At 49.9% G+C, this 14,479-nt stretch overlaps 1 protein-coding gene across 4 annotated transcripts in view; it reads right to left on the reverse strand.

The window, feature by feature from the left end:
* The window catches only part of SNPH (syntaphilin), a 451,962-nt gene that overhangs the window by 55,095 nt on the left and 382,388 nt on the right, over positions 1 to 14,479 (reverse strand). The gene's annotated exons all lie outside the window — the stretch shown is intronic.

Here is a 14,479-nt window from a genome sequence, read left to right on the forward strand (position 1 = left end):
ATCTTGGCTTGTTTTGCCGCCGTCAGGTGGGTCTCCTGCAGCATTGCGATGTGGACTTTCGCTTTGTTTAGCCATGCGTAGACCCTCAGTCTCTTCACGTAGGCCTTTAGCCCCCTGACGTTCCAAGTCACCACTTTTAGTTCATCTCGGTTCCTGTGTCTTACAGTTTCCTGCGGCCCGCTCGTTCCCATCGGCCTGTTTAGTTTTCCCTTTCTGGCCTGCTGGCCTGGCAGGTCTGTCCATCATCTTCTCCCAATTATTCCCCTGGTAGCTTGCGGGTCCGCCTTCCCTCTTTACTTCCCCTGTCCTGGCGGACCGCCCTGCCACCTTTGTCCGCTCCACTCTTTGGTGCAGCCTCACTGGCGCCCTTGCGTTGTCTTTGCTGTGTCTGTGACCTCCTCGTTCATTATGTTTGCCTCCTCTCATGCCTTCTTTTAACAAACTTAACCACACTACTACAACTACTATAAACCAACGCCCAGCCTCCCTCCCCCTGCCTGGGCCCCGCGCATTCCAGGTGCCGCCCTCGATCAGTGGGCGCACTTGTCGTGACATAGTGCCTTAAAAACTGACACTGCTAACTTGGAGTCCCCTCTGTGGGTCTTGGTGGTCCAGTGCCGGAGGCCTCGAGCTCCCAGGTTGATCCATTAATTTATGCTTTCGGTTCTCATTCTTGCCGTATCTCGATTCGGCATGATGTCCTCAGTGTTTTGTCCGCACCCTCATTCCCTTCCTCACCGGGGTGCCTCACGATTCCTCTCGGCCCCCTCTCTTAGTTGTGGGATCCCCTGCTGGTCCATCCACTCCTGGGTGTCTGCCGTGGTCTCAAAGATCTGTGTCCTCCCGTTGTGCAGGATTTTGATTTTGAAAGTAACATGAATTTCCCCCCCGCTGCTTGAAGCCGCTCTTTGGCCAGCCAGAACTGGGCCCTCTGTCTTTGCACAAGTGCTGTATAGTCAGGGTAGATGGTTATCCTGGCTCCGTTGCGTGTTATCTCCCCGCCTTCCCTCGAGAATGTCAGGATTTTCTCCCCGTCTTTTGTCTTTAAAGTTCAATATCTTGCGATCATGGGTCTCGGTGGCGCGCCCGGGCGGGGTTTCCTGGTTAGTGCTGTGTGCGTCCCCTTTCCACCACAAAGCCCTGGGACAGGGTCCCTGCACCTACGTCCTGGAGCAGTAAGTTCTCTACGTAGTCTGTGGGGTCTCTGCCTTCCACCCCCTCTGGCAGCCCTGCAATGCGCACATTGTTGCGCCTGGCCCGGCCTTCCGCATCTTCGGCCCTGTGTTCTAGTGTTTTAATCCGCTCCAGTGCATCCGCATTTGTGACTGAGGGGGTGGTCACGTTTGCTGTATTGCTCTGCACCTGTTGTTCCACCGTTGTCACTCTCTCCGCTAGGTTCCTCGTGTCCTGCCTGAGGAGCCCCAAGTCCACGATCACTGCATCCAGTTTGCCCTCTATTGAGGCCTTTAGCCCCTCTATGGCCTCTAGGACACTGCCTTCCACTTGTTTGAGCTCCCCTTGCGTAGCGTATGATGTGGCTGTGTCCGCCGCTGCTGTGACCGCTGCTGCCGTCCCAGGTTGTGAGTCCTCGCTCTTGCAGGCAAATGTCTCCATGCTTGTTTTCCTCCCCCTGCTGCCTTTCTGTTTCTCAGACATGCTGATGTTTGTGGCCTTGTGTGTCTGTGCTTGGATGGGGGCGTTGTGCCCCTGGGCGGCTGTAACGCTCACCTGGTTCCCACGGGGCGCTGGTCTAGTTTGGATTGCTGTGGCCTCTTCTAGCATGATGCGCAGGACCCGGAACACCGATTGGACAGGACCTCCAAATCGTGCTTGCCTGGCCCGTAGGAATATCCTTCTGCAGATGAGAAAGGGGATTAACAGTCTGCAGAATAGTGTGCTAGCTCCCCCCTTCCCCCCTTCGTTCCTCTCTAACTTCCTCCAAACCCCAGTTTAAGCTCACCTTATGGTTTGGAAGGATGAACTCTCCATCCTGCTTCTGGTGCAGGGGCGCGCGTTCGTCCAGTTACTTCACTGATTTTCAGAATGGCGCTGGCAAAATCCACTTGACTTTCCTGAGCGATGCGCCGTAAGTATGAAAGTTCAAAGTTCAAGTGAGGCCCCCTTTATGTTGTCTTTCTAACCTGTGATCTGTCCTTTATTTCAGGTGCAGAATGAAGGCGATGCGTCAAGGGGTTAAACTGCCGAGGTGAGTAGTGATGAGGGCGATCCCTCTAAATGTCCTTATCATTCCCCAGAAATGTCTCTTGTCCTTTCCCCATAGGGGCCGGGGTACGGTACCTGCCAACGGGGCGGCGCCGACCCGAAATGTGGAAGAAAAGCCGGTAAGTATTATGGCTGTTAATCAGGCTTTCCTTCTGTGTTCCTTCTGCTCACCTTTTGTTTCTTCCTCTCTCCCCTAGGTGCAGAGATGTGGCGTCCGATGCGGACAGCCGCGATGGAGCCGGGAGATGTCTCGAGGACAGGTGAGTGAAGCGTGGCGCTGCAGCGAGCAACGGGATGCTTTTAAATGGAAGTCTTTCTTCAGGGATGATGGCGAGAAGATTCCGGATGCAGGTAAGAAGTTTGAAATAGTCCTTGGTTTTCACCTTTCTCTTCTCTTCCTTCCTTGCAGGTCTTCCAGGTTTGAGGCGGGCGTGGCTGGAGTCCAGGAGCAGGAGCAGACACGGTGAGCGTTAAGCTGCAGGAAGCAGAACAACGCGAAGCATGAGCTGCTGTCTGGGCGTGGCTTAAATAGCTTCCAAAGAAGTCCCAGGTATGCATCCTTACCCAACTAGGTATGTATCCTTCCCTGGCCACGCCCGAGTGAAAAAATAGTCCCTATGAAAAAATAGTCCCTTTCAGGTCTCAGGGAGGCCTGAAGCGTGCAGCATGGTCTGCATCAGGTAAGTGCACAAAACACCTCCCTTTATGAGCCTGGCGCCTATGGCGCAAGGACTGATGTCCAACATGAGCCTGGCGCCAAAGGCGCCAGGACTGAGTCCAAAGAGCCCCTATAAGGGGCTGCTGGGCTTTTACCCGAGGGCATGATGCCTGCTTCCGGGGGTGCTGGGCCTGGCCTGGTGCTCCGGGGGTAGGCATCATGACAGCACTCCCCCCCAAGGCCCCTCCCAAGGTCGTTCCTTCTGGAGGTTTCGGTTTGTTTGGGAAATTCCGATGGAACCTTTTTACCAGCCGAGGTGCATGTACGTGATCACTGGGTTCCCAAGACCTTTCCTGAGGCCCGTACCCTTTCCAATCAATTAGATAGAAAAGTTTTGATTTTGAGATCTTAGAATCCAAAATGTTCTTCACCTCGAATTCAGGCTCCCCATCTATCTGAATCGGTTCTGGTGGCTTTGTTAATCTGGTTCCTGGGTGCACTGGTTTCAAAAGTGACACATGAAAAAAGGGGTGAATCCACATGTTTGCTGGTAGATCGAGCTTGACTGCCACTGGGTTGATTATAGCTTTGATCGAGTAAGGGCCTAAATACCTTGGATTAAAAGTTCGAGGCCCCTTGAGTGATAGGTGTTTGGTAGCCAACCATACTTGATCCCCTATTTGGTATGGAGGCGACTCTCTTCGATGCAGATCCGCATTCTTTTTGTATTTCCCTTTCGCATGTTGCAAATGTGCAGTTGCATCCTTGAAGGCTTGAGTAATCGTAGAATGCAAATGGTCCACTGCGGGCATTTCAAGGCTCAGAGGTGAGTCCAAGTCTGAAGTACGAGGGTGATGTCCATATAGGGTATAAAAGGGGCTCTGACCAGTTCCAGAGTGTATCGAGTTATTGTATCCATATTCAGCCACCCATAAAATGTCCTTCCAATTACCCTCCGATTGGTGCAACATACATCGTAGATATTGTTCAAGGGTCTGGTTCGTTCTCTCCGTCTGACCATCGGTCTGTGGGTGGTGGTTGGTCGAGAGTCTTACGTCGATTTGTTCCAGTTGACAACACTTTTTCCAAAAATGAGAAATAAACTGGCTTCCCCGATCGGAGACTAGTATGGACGGGAATCCATGCAAACGGATGATATTTTCGAGGAATTGGCAAGAACAAAGGCTGAAGATAATCCTTTCAACGGAATAAAGTGGGCCATTTTGGAATATAAATCCACCACGACCAGAATAGTATTGTAACCATTGCAAGAGGGCAGGTCCGTGATAAAATCTAGTGACAGGGAGTGCCAAGGTGCTGGTGGAATGTCTAAGGGCTGAAGAAGACCAGCGGGTCTTGTCTTTTGACCTTTGTTTTGGGCACAAACTCCACAGGACATCACAAAAGATTTAATATCCTTTCGCCAGGAAGGCCACCAGAATTGTCGTTTAACCTTTTCCTCTGTTTTGGCAATGCCAGGATGTCCTTCCATCAGGGAATCATGATGACGGGAAATAACCAGTTCTTGCAATTCCTTTTCTGGCAAAAATAAGCGTCCTTGGAAGTAAGGTAAGCCATCCTTGACTGAAAAGTTAGACCCCCTTTTGATCCAATCCTGCAAGGCTGAAGGGTCCAGGAATTGTTTCACTCGTGCTTGAATGTCTTCAAGGGTTTATAAAGTGGTTATCCCCAAAATTCTTTGTTCAGGAATTATCGGCACAGGTTCTGAGTTTGTGTCTATTTCTTCCATTCCAATTCGGGATAGAGCGTCCGCCTTACAATTCTTATAGCCGGGGCGGTAGGCGATTACAAAATCGAAATCAGCAAAGAACAAAGCCCATCGGAGCTGTCGAGACGATTGAGCCTTGGCAGTTTTTAAATATTGTAAATTTCGGTGATCAGTGATCACGGTGATGGTATGCCGGGCGCCGAGGAGATAATGCCGCCAAGCCTTAAAGGCGGACTTAATGGCTAATAGTTCCTTATAGGTGATCGCATAATTTATCTCCGGCGGCGAGAACTTTCTGGACCAAAATGCTACGGGGTGCAGTTGGTTGGTTTCAGGGTCTCTCTGAGACAGGACAGCTCCCATGGCTAAGCTGGACGCGTCGGTTTCGACTATATATGGGAGATTGGGACGCGGGTGCTTCAAAATAGGTGCGGACGTGAACTTAGCTTTCAACTCCTGAAAGGCCTGTTCGGCTTCCTCGGTCCATTCAAAACGTTTATTTTTTCGCAAGAGTGCAGTGATGGGTTGCACCACACGTGAAAACTCCGGGATAAACCTGCGATAAAAGTTGGCAAAACCAAGCATGCTTTGGACACCTTTCACCGAACTAGGTGATGGCCATTTGAGGACGGCATCCACTTTCCGTGAATCCATTCGGACCCCTTTAGGTGTCAGGATGAATCCGAGAAACTCAACCTCGGTGGTATGGAAAACACATTTTTCCAGCTTGGCAAACAGTTTGTGCTGGCGCAGTTTCTCTAGGACGGCCCTGACATGCTTTTTGTGATCAGATTCCGAAGAGGAGTACACAAGAATGTCATCGATATACACGACAACACAGACATCAATGAGTTCCCGAAGGACATCGTTCATGAAGAATTGGAAGGCTGCAGGCGCGTTGCACAACCCGAAAGTCATCACCTGGTATTCGAATAGTCCATATTTTGTACGGAAGGCCGTTTTCCATTCGTCGCCTTCTTTTACTCGTACCAGATGATAAGCCCCCCGGAGATCTAACTTGGTGTATACGCATGCGTCCTTCACCTGGTCAAGGAGTTCAGGGATCAGAGGCAGAGGGTAACGATTTTTAACAGTTATCTGGTTCAATGCGCGGTAATCGATACAAGTTCTAAGGTCGCCTTCTTTTTTAGGCACGAAGAACAAAGCTGAGGATGCCGGGGACTTTGACGGGCGAATGAAACCATTGGCGAGGTATTGATCTAAATATTGTCTCAAATGCAGATTCTCTGGTTCAGTAAGGGCGTAAATCCTGCTACAAGGGGGTTGTGCACCGGGCACCAGATCGATTTGGCAATCGTACGATCTGTGGGGAGGTAACGTGTTGGCCTGTTCCTTTTGGAAGACATCCTGAAAGTCTTGGTACTCTGGAGGTAGTTGCACGGGGACAGAGGTTACTGATGCTAGATTAATCTTTGGATTTTCTGGGTAGCAGGTTTGTGCACAATCCGGGAAGGTTATTCTCTTCGCTCGCCAATCAATTCGAGGATTATGTGTCTCTAACCAAGGGATTCCGAGAATAAGCTGAAACCGTGGAGCCTTGATTACATCAAACACAACTGCCTCCCGATGGCCATCCGGACCTACAAGTGTCACCTCAGCTGTGGAATGTGTTACTGGTCCAGAGGCAATTTCAGTTCCATCTACTGTGGTGATGACATCTTTGTTGGTTTTAGGATGCAGAGGGAGGTTTATCCTAGAGACCAATTCTCGATCCACATAGTTTCCTATAGCCCCGCTATCGATGTATGCCTTTATAGCATGCAACCGTTTAGGCTGTTCCGGATCTACGAGGACCATTGGCACAATGAAATGCGAGGTCTGAGAGTTAGTTTTCAAGCTCGGCAAGCGGACCCCTACGCTTGCCGGGCATGGTCGTTTCCCGATACAGAGTTTCCATGGATTTTATCAGCAGCTCCTACCACCTTCTTGGGCGGCTTAACCGGGCAATCTCGTAGAAAGTGTCCAGAGGACCCACAATAAAGGCATAATTGCATCTGTCGTCTTCTTTCCCGTTCTTTTTGAGTTAGGGGTCCTTTAACCCCTCCGATTTGCATAGGCTCCGAGCCATCAGCCCCCTTAGGGGTTAGCGTGGGTCTTGGCCAACACCCGGGTTTCAAACTTGGACCGATCTGCTTTTCTGTTTTGCAGCCTGTGATCCAATTGGACCATTAAGTCTATATATTCAGTGCATTCTTGGGGCGGATTTACAACTTGTGCCAGGACATCTTTAAGTTCTCCGCGTAGACCTCGATAGAATAACGTGATTCTTTTATCCTCTGGCCAACAGTTTCCACAATTAGTCTATTGAAGGTTGCAATGTAGGATAGAAGGTCTTGATTGCCCTGTCGCAGAGATAGAAGTTCGTCATCCAGAGCCTGTCCCTGGGAGTGTCGCGCAAATAACCTTTCCATGCTTGTTTGAAATCCTTGAAAATCACGAAGAATCGGGTCATCTTGAGTTACCAGTGGGACTGACCAATCGGCAGCACAGCCGCTGAGATATGACAACACAAAGGCTACCTTGGTCTGATCATTAGGGAAGGCCCCAGGTCTGCATAGGAAGTGCAAACGACACTGATTCATGAATACGGCGAATCGTTTGGGGTCCCCAGCAAAGCGTTCAGGTGGGGCCAGCGGCATGTTTCCAGGTAGATTAATCTGCACCGGGTTACTGGCGACCACACGAGTGGGGTTCCCACCGGAACCGGGTAAAGGAGTTTGTCCAGCTTGACCTTGCAAAAGCTGTCTAGCCAGGTCATCAGCTCTATCCTTTATTACAATCACTTCCCTCCTGATGGCACTAGTCTCTTGACGAGCGGCGTGTACTTCGGCCCGTAATTCCCCCAGTAATTGGGCCAACTGGTCAGTTTCGGAAGTTTCCATAGCGCCTGGGTGGGAATTTGTAGGAAGGCTTCGCGTTCTGTAACGCTCACCTGGTTCCCACGGGGGCGCTGGTCTAGTCTGAATTGCTGTGGCCTCTTCTAGCGTGATGCGCAGGACCCGGAACACCGATTGGACAGGACCTCCAAATCGTGCTTGCCTGGCCCGTAGGAATATCCTTCTGCAGATGAGAAAGGGGATTAACAGTCTGCAGAATAGTGTGCTAGCTCCCCCCTTTCCCCCTTCGTTCCTCTCTAACTTCCTCCAAACCCCAGTTTAAGCTCACCTTATGGTTTGGAAGGATGAACTCTCCATCCTGCTTCTGGTGCAGGGGCGCGCGTTCGTCCAGTTACTTCACTGGTTTTCAGAATGGCGCTGGCAAAATCCACTTGACTTTCCTGAGCGATGCGCCGTAAGTATGAAAGTTCAAAGTTCAAGTGAGGCCCCCTTTATGTTGTCTTTCTAACCTGTGATCTGTCCTTTATTTCAGGTGCAGAATGAAGGCGATGCGTCGAGGGGTTAAACTGCCGAGGTGAGTAGTGATGAGGGCGATCCCTCCAAATGTCCTTATCATTCCCCAGAAATGTCTCTTGTCCTTTCCCCATAGGGGCCGGGGTACGGTACCTGCCAACGGGGCGGCGCCGACCCGAAATGTGGAAGAAAAGCCGGTAAGTATTATGGCTGTTAATCAGGCTTTCCTTCTGTGTTCCTTCTGCTCACCTTTTGTTTCTTCCTCTCTCCCCTAGGTGCAGAGATGTGGCGTCCGATGCTGACAGCCGCGATGGAGCCGGGAGATATCTCGAGGACAGGTGAGTGAAGCATGGTGCTGCAGCGAGCAACGGGATGCTTTCAAATGGAAGTCTTTCTTCAGGGATGATGGCGAGAAGATTCCGGAAGCAGGTAAGAAGTTTGAAATAGTCCTTGGTTTTCACCTTTCTCTTCTCTTCCTTCCTTGCAGGTCTTCCAGGTTTGAGGCGGGCGTGGCTGGAGTCCAGGATCAGGAGCAGACACGGTGAGCGTTAAGCTGCAGGAAGCAGAACAACGCGAAGCATGAGCTGCTGTCTGGGCGTGGCTTAAATAGCTTCCAAAGAAGTCCCAGGTATGTATCCTTCCCCAACTAGGTATGTATCCTTCCCTGGCCACGCCCGAGTGAAAAAATAGTCCCTATGAAAAAATAGTCCCTTTCAGGTCTCAGGGAGGCCTGAAGCGTGCAGCATGGTCTGCATCAGGTAAGTGCACAAAACACCTCCCTTTATGAGCCTGGCGCCTATGGCGCCAGGACTGATGTCCAACATGAGCCTGGCGCCAGAGGCGCCAGGACTGAATCCAAAGAGCCCCTATAAGGAGCTGCTGGGCTTTTACCCGAGGGCATGATGCCTGCTTCTGGGGGTGCTGGGCCTGGCCTGGTGCTCCGGGGGTAGGCATCATGACAGCGGCCTCCACTTTGTAGTCGGTGTTCTCCCTTCCCTACGGGTTATCCCAAGTGTGGGCCCTGCAGCTCCCCAGCCCCTCCCTGGGTCCGGCGCGCAGCAGCTAAAGTCTCTTTGTGGCCACTCTGTCCAGCTGCAGCCTCGCCTCGCCGGGGCCGTTATGTTTTCCTTCCTCCGCTGTCTCGTCCTTACCGGGAGCTCCGGTCGCGTCTCCGCTGGTTGCTGCTGCCCGCTGCGCCGCCGCTGCCCCGGGCCGGTAGCCCGCTTGCCTTCTGCTGTCGAGGGCCGGAACGGGGTCAGGGTCTCCCCCTCCGGGCTGCCGCTGTGTGGGCGCACTCCGGTAGGGCTTCTGTGCGCTGGGGGGTGCCCTGTCGGTGCCTCGGCCGCAGGCCCTGTGTTCTTCCTGTGTCTCGGCCCTCCGCTCTCCTCTGCCACTATCCTCAGTTGCCTGCTCCCCCTTCACACGGCGTGGTGGTGTGCGCCTCGTTCCCCGTCCCTGTTAGGGAGGGCGGTCGGGTTTGGCGCCTCTCTCGATCTTACGCAGGTGGTGTGTGGATATCCGGTGGGCAGCCGTCCGCGCCTTCGCGCGGAGCCGTCTGCATACTCAGCTTCCACTGCCCTTCGGAGCGCAGGCGGGTCCTGAGTGGGCCGCGGCCGCCATTTTGTGTGGTGGCCCCGCTCCTCCGCTTCACTTCGTTTCCGGTCTTTCCGACCTCCGATTTTGTTCGGGTTTTCGCCCGTGCGTGCCCTGGACCCTCCGGGTGCCGTGCCTTCGATTTGTTCGAGGTTTCCTGCCGTTTTTCTGCCGTTTATAAGGATCGTGTAGCGGAACACCCGGGAACTCTCGGTGACTCGCTCACATTCGCATGGCTGCCAAGGCACGCCCCCCGACACCCATCTAGTTGTTGGAAAAAAGGAGCAATGGTGTGAATGTGGAACTGAAGCGGCGCTGCAACTTTTACATGGCAGTGAATTACCAGCCAGAGCGTGAATATTCTGCAAAGCAAGTGATCCAGTCAAAGATCCAGTGGAAGAAAGCAGGGTTTGTTAAGACTGTAAGAAACAAATAATTAAGAACAGGGACATCATTTCACCAAGATGCCATGGGTAGGGAAGCGACATTACACAACTCTTGACCTCTGCTGGCATCACAGGAAGTGATGTCATTTGACTCCACCCTGAAGTGACATCACGGGAAGCAATGGAACATGACCTTTCACCCCTTGACAAAAGAGGAAGCGGCATCACATAGCATTGTTCCTAAGTACACTACGAAAAATATGGTTACGATATTACTGTAATGTGATATACATTTCATGCAAGAATGGATTACCATATGTATTGTTAATATCAGTGTGTATAGGCCCATATTACCAAATTACTGTGAATGCAAGCAGACGTCCAAGGCCAAATGATAATTATGCTTAAGCGCTTTATATAGAACAAATATACATCAATATCACCAACCTGTGTTGGTACTCATTTATCAACCTCACAAGGATAAAAGGCTGAATTGAGGTGTTTAAGAACAAACTAAATGACTTACCCCATGAAATGTGCCTGAAACAAACATTTAATGAGTCTAGCAATTATTGTATAGAATTCCAGAAAGACACATTATTTGTTATTCCTAATCTTTCTTAATTAGGGTCACTGATCAAACTGTTACACTTTTGGAACCCGATGTTTTTTAAGAGGCCTGCGTAAGAAGGCCAGACACTCCACAAACTAAGAGCCACAATGCACTGGCCACAGCCCAGGAGCATACATTTAAAAAAAGAAAAAAAAGGATTTTTATTTTATTTTTGTAGGGGTAGCAAGGGGGACCACACGAAAAGCAAGAGAGACCTCAGGGGTTGCAGTTGCAACCCCTGGTGACCCCCAAATGACGTTCCTGATTAAGAATACCTCGAAAAGAAGAGGCGCTCAAGATAAAGAATTTAGAACAGCTACATGGATAAGGTTAGAGACATGGCCAGCTAATGACTGCATAGAAAATGTGCAAAGATTAAACAGGTGCATGAAGTCATTACTATATGGAACATTGGATTGAATTCCGATTTGTGACTCTAGGAAGCATTCTCATAATCAGTTAATTGAGTTTCCCTGCCTTATAACAGTGGAAAAGAGTGAAAAGGCAGGCACCGTGGGATAGAAGCCGTCAAGCATTCAGAAAGGAGGCACTGTAACCACTCGCAAATGCATTTAAGCACTGAAAATCTCTAGCACCAGAGTGGGCAGATGTGCCTACCAGGGTCCATCTTCTCTTGAAATGTACTTTTTTGTAATGCCCAGACGCAAGGGTATCATAGCGTTTGGTATAATAGCAGAAACATAGGATATATAAACAGAGACAGGCTATAGTTATGAATTAAGCAAATTGAATAAATCTGTGTTAGTCGTATTTATGAAACAGCCAGGTTTTTCTTAATCTTTTGAAGACGATATACGACTGTCCATTTCTGAGAGCCAGCAGTAGCGTGTTCCAAAGGGTAGGAGCAGTGACACTAAAGCTAACGCCTCCATCTCTTTTGCTCTTGATGCGCTGGGTAATAAGCAGGATGCTGGAACGCGATCTTAGAGTACGCACTGGGAGATTTTGCGAAACACAGTTATTGAGGTAAAGAGGCGATTCCTTGTAGATGCACAGGTGGGCAAAGGCAGTGTTTTAAAGTCAACACAGGCTTTGATTGGGGACTGTTGCAAAAGAGTGAGGCCTTCTATTGGTCATTGTCTGTACCTGGAGGAGAAACTACTCACGGAAGATTCATTCCTGGCTTTGTCATCGTCTTTTCATGGAAGAGGGTCACATGAGGTTAAGTTGAACATAACTTGCTCAGCATGTCCACTTGAGTGAGGGCGTTAGATGTGGTCCAGTTATGTCCATCTTGCCCGATATCCTTACATGCGAGAGGGGGCAAGATATGGTGGAGCTAGGCCAACCTTGGTCTATATCCTTACCTATGAAATGGGTCCAGCTGTAGTGGAGGGGTTCCATACCATTTCATCGCAGGATGTTTTTTTGCTGGGGGTTTTACCGTGGATTTATGAAAAAAACGAAACGAATTTCATTTTGGGGAGGTCTCCGCCCCAAGCCCCCCATCCCATTAAATATTTTGGGTATTCTCAAACACTCACAAACCAAATATATATTTGTCTAACCCCCCTAAAAATTCGATGAGTTTTTTTTGTGAAAACCCCCACAAAAAAACATCCCGCAATGAAAGGACGTTGTACCACTGGAGGTATTCCTATGGCCCTTTGTACTTAGCTGTGCGGGGGAGTCACGTGTTGGAGTTACGCTAATCGTGGCTACTACTTTTGCCATTATCTTTATCTATGAAAGAGAAGCCAGATTTGAAGGAGTTATACCTATCTTTGTAATGTAATTTAAAGGGCATTTGTATAGTGCCCTTCACCATCGGTATGGTCTCAATGCGCTGTAGGTTGAACGCCTTTGGGGGAACAAAGTCCAAGTTTGGGAAATTCGTCAGAGAGTTATAGAATGCAAGTATGTATTTAGACCAGTACCAAGGTAGGAAGCAGTGGCCAAGTCCCTGCTAGTCACCCATGTTGTGCAGGCAAGTGGGTGCAGAGAGGTAGTCTGGAGAGAATGCGAGAGAGATATTATGTATGCAGCTAGACCGAAATTGTATTGTAGGGGATAGCTGCATTCTACTGGTAGAGGTGCTGTTTAAAGTATGCAAAGCAGCAGAGACATTATGTGTACAGCTAGACCAAATATTACTATGGGGCATAGCTGCATTTTAATGGCAGAGGTGTTGTACAGGTTGTGTGAAGCAGGAGAGATATTAGGTGTTCAGCTGGATGGAATTCTATCGTGGGGGATAGCTGCATTCTAACGGCTGAGGTGTTGTACAGGTTGTGTGAAGCAGGAGAGATATTATGTGAGCAGCTAGACCAAATGTTATCATGGAGGAAAGCTGCATTTTAACAGCAGAAGTGTTGTAGAGTGTGTGAAGTAGGAGAGACAATAGGTGTTCAGCTAGACGGAATTCTATTGTGGGGGATAGCTGCATTCTAACGGCCGAGGTGTTGTACAGAGTGTGTGAAACAGGAGAGATATTATGTGTGCAGCTAGACCAAATGTTATCATGGGGGATAGCTGCATGCTAATGGTAGAGGCGAGAGACTTTATGTGTTCAGCTAGATGGAATTCTATCGTGGGGGATAGCTGCATTCTAATGGTAGAGGCGAGAGACATTATGTGTTCAGCTAGGTGGAATTCTATCGTGGGGGATAGCTGCATTCTAACAGCAGAGGCGAGAGACATTATGTGTTCAGCTAGACGGAATTCTATCGTGGGGGATAGCTGCATTCTAACGGCAGAGGTGTTGTACAGGTTGTGTGAAGCAGGAGAGATATTACGTGTGCAGCTAGACCAAACGTTATCATGGGGGATAGCTGCATTCTAATGGCAGAGGTGTTGTACAGAGTGTGTGAAGTAGGAGAGACTTTATGTGTTCAGCTAGATGGGATTCTATCGTGGGGCATAGCTGCATTCTAGTGGTAGCGGTATGGGCCATTACCTTTACCAGCAATGGGGTGCCAGCAGCAGCAGAGTTAGGCTTGTCTCGGTGGTCATCTGTGGGTGCAAGGGGGGCCCGGATGTAGTGAAGCTGTGTATATCTCGGCTGCTACATTCCCTTGCAAAGGGGCCAGATGTAGTGGAGGTGGGCCTGTTTTGTGCCTATCTTTATTTGCAAGAGGGAGACAGTTGTGGTGACTGATGCCTCCCTTGGACACTGTCTTGACTGCTTGGGGCGCCAGAACTGCAGGAGGTAGGTTGATCTTGGCCACACTCTTTGCGTGGCGGGGCGGGCCTATGTCCGCCACTATACGCACTTGTGAGAGGGGCCCAGATCTGGTGAAGTCAGGTTTATTTTGGACGCCATCTTTACCCGCAGGAAAGGACCAGATGTGGGGGGAGTGACATTGCTCAATCGCTGGCTGTCTCAGGGAATGGTCTGCGCTCCTTGGCGTGGCGTCTCTGCTCCCAACGCCTTCACACAAGTTGTGCCAATAGTAGCTTTTCTGAACATTTCGAAACATGCGTCCAACTCTGCACTGTACACTTATGTTTGAAATGTGGGCTCATTTTCGCAGGTGTTTCGGGCAGGGTACCCACATAAATCATGGGGCTCTAAGAATATTTGTTTTTATTACTCTCCCCAATCATTCCCACTCCTGCTTCATAGGACATCGAAAAGCTCATACTGGCATTGATATTTTGTGTATTTTGAGACAAGTGGAATTGCAAAATTGTGCAAGGATTACGCACCCCCAGCCACACAGTACAATGCGTTTTTCACCGGCACATTTCCATCCCTTCCTTCTCACACACATTCCTACTGAATGACCATCTTTCAACTACTGTGGAGAACGGGACTGGACAGTCCCCGTGGCACCAGCAATTGTGTATTCCTGCACTGCTGTGGGGGCCACCAGGGGTCGACTGGGAACCAAAAGAGGCCCTGGAAATAATTGTCAACGTGGCCCCATATTACACATTCTGAGC

The sequence above is a fragment of the Ambystoma mexicanum genome, chromosome 3p (genome assembly GCF_040938575.1).
Source record: "Ambystoma mexicanum isolate Mex_15411 chromosome 3p, UKY_AmexF1_1, whole genome shotgun sequence".
NCBI lineage: Eukaryota > Metazoa > Chordata > Amphibia > Caudata > Ambystomatidae > Ambystoma > Ambystoma mexicanum.